Here is a 7,277-nt window from a genome sequence, read left to right on the forward strand (position 1 = left end):
GCATGAGATCGTGGGTGTGCATCTGGAATTTCTTTGTGGGACATGGGACACTCTCAGGGATGTCTGATGGTAAACTGTCACGGCCTTAGCCTCTATTCCAGACTTAGAGGCACAAAATTCTATGGATCAGGAATCAGAATAGTGGAGGGGAGGAACGAGAGATGAGAACTAGAGGGGTAACCCTGAGATTTCCAAGGTGACAAGAAAGGTCTCTAGAGGAGGGGTATGGGAGGGATAGGACAGGGAGAAAGTTCACTCTTAGACTTTGTTCTGTAGCTCACATCAAAAATAGTAAAGAGGGCTTCCCTGGTGGTGCAGTGGTGATGCAGGGGACAGGGGTTCATGCCCCGGTCTAGGAAGATCCCACATGCCGCGGAGCGGCTGGGCCCGTGAGCCATGGCCGCTGAGCCTGCGCGTCTGGAGCCTGTGCTCCACAATGAGAGAGGCCACAACAGTGAGAGGCCCGCGTACTGGGGAGGGGGGGAGGGGGGGAGGGGGGGAAGTAAAGAGCCTGAGATAAGTGGAACTGGCTTTTTCTGCCGGGGCCTACATTCTCGCCTAAGATAAGAAGCCAAAGATCCCTCCCACCACCACTTCCTAGAGATCTCATGACTATTCCATAGCCTCCCAGTCCCCAGGAACCCTAATGGAACTAGCAATGTCAAAGGTAGCTCTGATGCTATGCCTGCAATTAACACTGAAGAGTCCCTGTATCCCTGTCCTGCTTCCAAATACTCCCCTGACCCATGTCTGCACTCTGCCCTCACCCCGTCTGACACCTAGCAAAATCATAGCAACGACAAGCAAACCCTTCATCAATTCATGTCCCTTTCCAACTTTCCTACTTATCCTGTTCCTGGGTTGGGTTGAGCCCCCTGTACTTTTTTTGTCACGCTAGTTCAAACAGCAAAACTAATGGGGATCGTGAGAATAATTATTTTCCCCTCCTATCCATTACTCTTCTCCACCTGTCTCCAAGACTGTATCCAAGGGAAGCATAAGGTAGGTGGAATGTATGGTTATGGAGTGTTAGATTTAGGGCTCAGATTGAAGGATCCTGACTAAGGAAAAGGAGTTCAGGCACTCACTGGCTTGTTTGGCCTTCTGAGTATAGGTGGTAGTCAGATCTTCTGCCACTGGGTGGGGAACAGGCCCCACCATAGGGATGAGATGAGGGCCAGGCCGGAGGGGGCCATGGGGCAACAGCAGGGCCTCAGCCGGGGGTGGCTGAAGGGTTGTCCCGTCCTCCCAAGATGGGGAGCTCACGCGGCTGTCATCCTGGCTGGGAGGGCCAAGGACACCAGGTGCTGGCTCTGCGGGGCTGTCAGACAGGTAGACCTCGTCAGGTGGGGCTCCTGGAGGGGTGGGCCTTGTTGGGCCTCGGCGGCGGGGTCGGCGGGGCTTTTCCTGGGCGGCTGGGCCATCAGCATCACTGTCTGTCTCTCCATAGTAAGCCTCACTGTCAGGGGGAGAGAGGAGGCTCCCAGGCTGGAGAGGCTGGGGAACTGGAGCACCAGGGGGCTCAGGACTCAGCGGAGACAAGGGTGACAGTGCCTGAAGCTCACCAGGGGATGGAGATCGCACAGGCCCCTCGTCCTCTACCCTGGATGGAAAAGATGACAGAACTTGAGAAATGAGCTGGATGACTGAGAGCTAGAGAGATCTGGAGGAGATGGGAGAAGGATGTAAGGAGAGAGAGGGGACTGGCATGTAGGTGAAATGGATGGGCTGGGAAGAGTGGAGATCTGAAAATGAACTGGTAGGCAAATCTGCTTGGCAGGCTTTGACTGGAAGTGGGTTTAAAGAGAGATGTGACGATAAATAGACAGGCAAAGGGCCTAAATAGGCCCACGCACCCACATTCAAGTGCTTTGGGAGGCATACACAAACATCTATACTCCAGCACAGATACACAAGCAGAAATGGGTACTTGTCAGTAGCTGAAGTCACGCCAGTGAGACATAGAGCTGAGACAGGCAATGGAAGCCCTGGACTAGGGGGATGGGTGTAGGCTGGGGTGGGAGGGGTCCATACCGCCTGACGGTGAGGACAAGCTGATTCCCTGAGTCATCGATGAGGCTCATTGCTCTGGCATGAGAGAGGCTGGTGCAGGAAACCCCATTGACGGCCAAAAGCTGATCCCTTTCCCGGAGTCCTGCTCTGCCAGCCTGGCTCCGTCTTCGGATCTGAGAAGGTATTGGAGGAGAGACTGTAGGTGAGGGAGGGCTCCAAGGGGGGAATAGAATGAAAGGAGTTAGGACAGGAGGGACCAGTGTGTGGATGGAATTTTACTTTACAGGGTAAGAAAGGATGGGGAGGGACAAGGGGTGACAGTTAAGGGGGGTCAATCTAGAGGGAAGAAGGTACAGATTTGAGAGAATAACACATCCTTTGAAGGGAGGTAGGGTAATCACTGAATGAAAAAGACGGGGAAAACTGCAAGGGGGGATGGGACGTACTATTGTAGAAACGGTGGTTATCCCCTCAAGATTTTCCTCCAAAGGAAATATCTAGCCAACAGTTCTCTTCTAGTCCTTGGAGTCCTAGGCACCATTATCTACACAGTCAAGATTTTAGAACAGTACTCCAGATTGGAGGGAGTCCAGCAGATTCTGAGGGATTGCGATTGTGTATGTATATGTGTGCCGGGTGTGCACACACATGTACATATGTTAAAGTAATAATAGTAATAGTGGCGATACATTTAGTGCTTACTAAATGTTAGGCACAGTGCCAAGCACTCTACGTGTTTTATTGAATTTAATCCTTAGAAGTTAGCACCCATGGAGTAGGTACTATCATTACCTACATTTTATAGTTGAGAAAATTAAACCTGTGCTATGAAACCAAAATGGTAACAACTTCATCTGACAGGTTATATCTTGCCATAACCCTCCTAGCCTTAAAAAAAGTCTTGCCTAGTGAGAGAAGGGATCTGGCGTAGCGAAAGAGGAGGACTAAAGGCTGGGGCAGGGGCAGGGCAGGGCTGGGCTGGGCTGGGCTGCGTGAGAACCTCAGATCATCACATACCAATTTAGTTAGAGAGAAATGACAACCTTCCCTACATTCCTGGAGTTTGGAGTAGAGGCACAGACCCAGGAGAGCAAAGACTGGATGGCCAGCCCTGAGCCTCTGTTCCTATGTTGCCAGCCCTGGACCTCTGCTTCTATGAAATTGAGGCACAGTCTTCCTTTTTCTCTGCTCCCAGAAACCAGGAATTCCCTTTTCTAATAGCCCCCCACAAGAAGGCTGTGCTCAGACACTGCTCCCCCCGTCAGATCTGAGCATGCTTCCTCGACCATCTACCCACCCCCATTCCACTTCTTCACAGCCTCCCACTTCTCCCCCCACAGGCCACCACATGACTCTTCCCAAGTTCCCTTGGGTTCCCCTTTCCCTGAAACCTCAATATAGGCTCCCTTACCTTGGATACCTGTAAAGGTTTCCTCTGCTCGGCCCCCCCCCTGAAGTCGGAAGCCCCAGGGGGCTCCCCCAGACAGTGTGACCAGCACCTCCTCCTCAGCACCCATCTCTCAGCTTAGCCTATGGCCTTCGGAGTTTGGACAGTGTCCCAGGGAGAGAAGTCGAGGTGCTGGTACCCCGTCCGGCCTGTCTGGCTGTCCTGCTTCTGCTGCCCTAGGCCTTCCACCCCACACCACACACCGCAGGCAGGCAACTTGGCCCTGAGATCAGTACAGTCCAGCACACATGTCCTGTCAATCGAAGCTGTGCTCAAAATAGTTACCGGCTGTACTCCCCTCCCTCCCCAAGCTGTATTACTCCCAGAGCTAATTATAGTGAAAACTTCTGCCCTCCCCTGTCTCCCATTCTCCTGCATGAGCTTTTTACTCAGGACTCAGAGTACTAGCTCTGTGGGCTCTATAACTAATGTACATCCTTTCAGGGACTGTGCCTTCCCTGATAGGGTCATGGACTAATCCCAACTGCTCTCCTCCAAAGCTTATTCCAAAGTGGCAGCAGCAGGGGCTTCAATTCCTGAGCAAGGAATGGCTGGGTTTGTCCCACAAGATTGCAAGATCCCCAGAAAAAAGTACCCCTTTGCTGTATGAATTAACCTATTAATCAAAGTGGAGATCCATATCCCACTGCAGTGCTGGGTGCAATGTAGAGGAACTCTGTTCAGTCTGCTCCAGCTGAAGTGTTGCCTGTTCCATAAAGCTTCTCCTGCCCATCTCCTCACTCCCTACCTATAGAATTAATCCTTCCTTCCTCTGGGCAAAATATGTATCTTGTTCGTATTTCTATTATTGTAGTTTTCAGCCAATATTACGGTTTGTTTATATGCCTGTCTCCCTCCTAGATTGTAAGAAACTTGAAGGCAAGGACTGTGTGTAAAAGCCAATCAACAGCCCACAGAGCAATGACTGATGTAACAGGTGCTCAATGTTTGGTGAAATAAATTACCTCTTACAACACATAGTTGGTCATGGAAAGGTGGGTAGAGATAGGTGTGCATAAACATGCCAACCCATGTTAATAATAAAATATTTAGTTATTTTTAGGTTTCCATTACATGAATATGCCCTATGTTAAGAGATCTCTTTCTTTTAAAAAACATAATATTATGGTGCTGTAATTATTGAAGGCTACAGAGGTCCCTGGAATAGCTGCTCTGATAGCATGCTAAATGCTGTTTGCCTTGGTGTTTGATGTAGTCATAGAAAGCACTTAGAATTTAGAGTCAGAACTGGACTTGGATTCTTGTTCTATCATTTATTAGCTGTATGACCTTGGGCAGTTACTTGACCTCATCAGTGAAAAGAGTATCTAAATATCCATTCATTCACTATTCAAACATTTATTGAGTGCTGGCTACATGTAAGCCATTGTGCTATACCAGTGGCTTTCAATTAACCCTGCATATTGGAATCAATTAAGTGCATGTTGGAATCACCTGGAAAACTTTTAAAGCTACTGGCTCCCTAAAATAGGACTGTGTATATGATTAGATGATGTGTAATGACATTTTACATATTACATGAATTTATATATTATACAAATATTATACATTATACAAATACTTTATACACACACACACTCTCTCTCTCTCTCAGGCCCCTCAGCCTTAGGGATTCTAATTTTATTGGCCTAATAGCTGGTATGGCCATTTTATTTTTATTTATTTATTTATTTTGGTATGGCCAGTTTAAAAAGCAATGCAGGTGATTCTAATGCGCAGCCAATATTGAGAACCAGGGTGGGGATACAGAAACCAATAAAATGCAACATATCAGCCTCTATTCTCAGGAAACTATGAATTTAAACTCTACTACTTACTAGGAGTGCAACATTAAGCAAGACAGAGGATACCTACTTTCCTATGCTGACGTGTTAAATGGGATAAATTATGCGAAAATACTTTGCAGAGACCCCAGTTTATGGCAATTGCTCAACAAATGTTAGCTGAATTTCGCAAATTACTAATCTAGTGGGTCTCAGTCTTCAGTGTGCAATGGAATTGTCTAGAGGGCCATAGCTTGCTGGGCCCCACCTGCAGAATTTCTGATTCAATATGCCTAGGGTGGGTCTGCAATTTGTAACAGGTTTCGCAGGTGAAACTGATACTGTTGATCCCAGGATCACAGTTTGAGAAACACTGACCTCCACTATAAACTCCTGAGGACAGGAAAAATCTGCCTGTTCACTAAAACATGCTCAATGCCTAATAACAGATTCCAGCAACGACTAGAAGTGCAAGTTTTTCAATGAATGAACCACTTTGTGCCTCAGAATAACTAAAATTTACTGTGCACAATATGAGAGCAAGAACTTTTCCCCGCATTTGTCATAAAATTCTTCATTTAATGTTTTTTTCCCTTTAAATGCTTCCTTTACACCAGTGCTCTTTTTCCCCATTTCTTTTCTTCCTTATTAAAAAAAAACTTTTATTTTGAAATGAATTGTACATAATACATATGAACTATTTGAAAATAACAATAATGTAAATATCCATGTGAATATTAAGAAATAGAACACTATTAATATTATTGATGCTCCATTATGTTCCTCCCAATTATACTTTTCTCTTTCCCTCCCCAGAGGTAACCAACAGCCTGAATTTTGTTACTTTGGGGCTTTTTTGTTTGTTTCTTGTTTTTTTGGCCCCAGGCCAGGCTGCTTGCAGGATCTTAGTTGCCAGACAGGGACAGAAACCAAGCCCTCCAGCAGTGAAAGCGTGGAGTCCTAACCACTAGACTGCCTGGGACTTCCCACTTTGTTTTTCTTTATAGCTTTATCATACGTGTATGTAATTACAAAACCTTATTTAAATTGATGAAGAACTTTTGTTTGTTCACTACTGTATTCCTGGACCCAAGAACATGGCTTGGAACACAACAATGCTTAAAAAATAATTATTAAATGAAAGGATTATTGAAAGGATTAAATGAGGTTATGTATATTTTAAAAACTCCTACAAATATTAGCTACAATATTGTTATTATTAAATGGCGTAATAATAATTACTCCAGGAACTGTAGCTCTTCCAAAAGGCTGGGGGCATTCTAAGAGTAGAGATTATCAGGCTGTGGCAGTGCTTTGCACCTAAACCAAGGCGCTCTATAAAAACGGTTAACTAATAACGAGTGACCTTTACTGAGCACTTACTACGGTGCCAGGCAATCTTTGTGGCCTAATCCCATACTCTCAACAAGTTTTTAGAAGGGCATTCATATTCTCTTCATTTTACAAATGAAAGAAACTGAGGCCGAGATTAAGTTGCCCTAGCTAGGGAACTGTAGAGCCAGAACTTGAACACATGACCCCAGAAAGCAGAATTAGTGCCCTTCAACGTTACAGGGTTCTAAGGGAATTCCCTGGTGGTCCAATGGTTAGGGCTCTGCACTTTCACTGCCCGGTGCATGGGTTGGATCCCTGGTCAGGGAACTAAGACCCTGCAAGCCCCATGGGTCAGCCAAAATAAATAAATTTTAAAAAGATATATTACATCAGAATAATTATATTTTAAAAAAATTGTACGTTCCGCTCCGCAAATCTCAAGACCGGCAAAGGTCATGGGTGAGAACCTCCAAGACGGAAATCAATGGGGCCAGGGATCAGCAGGAAATCGCTACAGGACTCTAAATCAGAGGTTTCTAATATGTCATAGGAAGGAGAGTTACTAAACATAGTTCAATCACATCTCAGCTGGTGGGACCATAAGGTTACCAGGACATCTGGGCAAAACAAAAACAAAAACAAAAACGGAAATGCATAAAAAACTGCGGAGCCCCTAGGGGGCGGCCATGACGAGAGGG

Source organism: Monodon monoceros, unplaced genomic scaffold, assembly GCF_005190385.1.
Source record: "Monodon monoceros isolate NGI ecotype Baffin Bay Population unplaced genomic scaffold, NGI_Narwhal_1 Super_Scaffold_4, whole genome shotgun sequence".
NCBI classification, from domain to species: Eukaryota; Metazoa; Chordata; class Mammalia; order Artiodactyla; family Monodontidae; genus Monodon; species Monodon monoceros.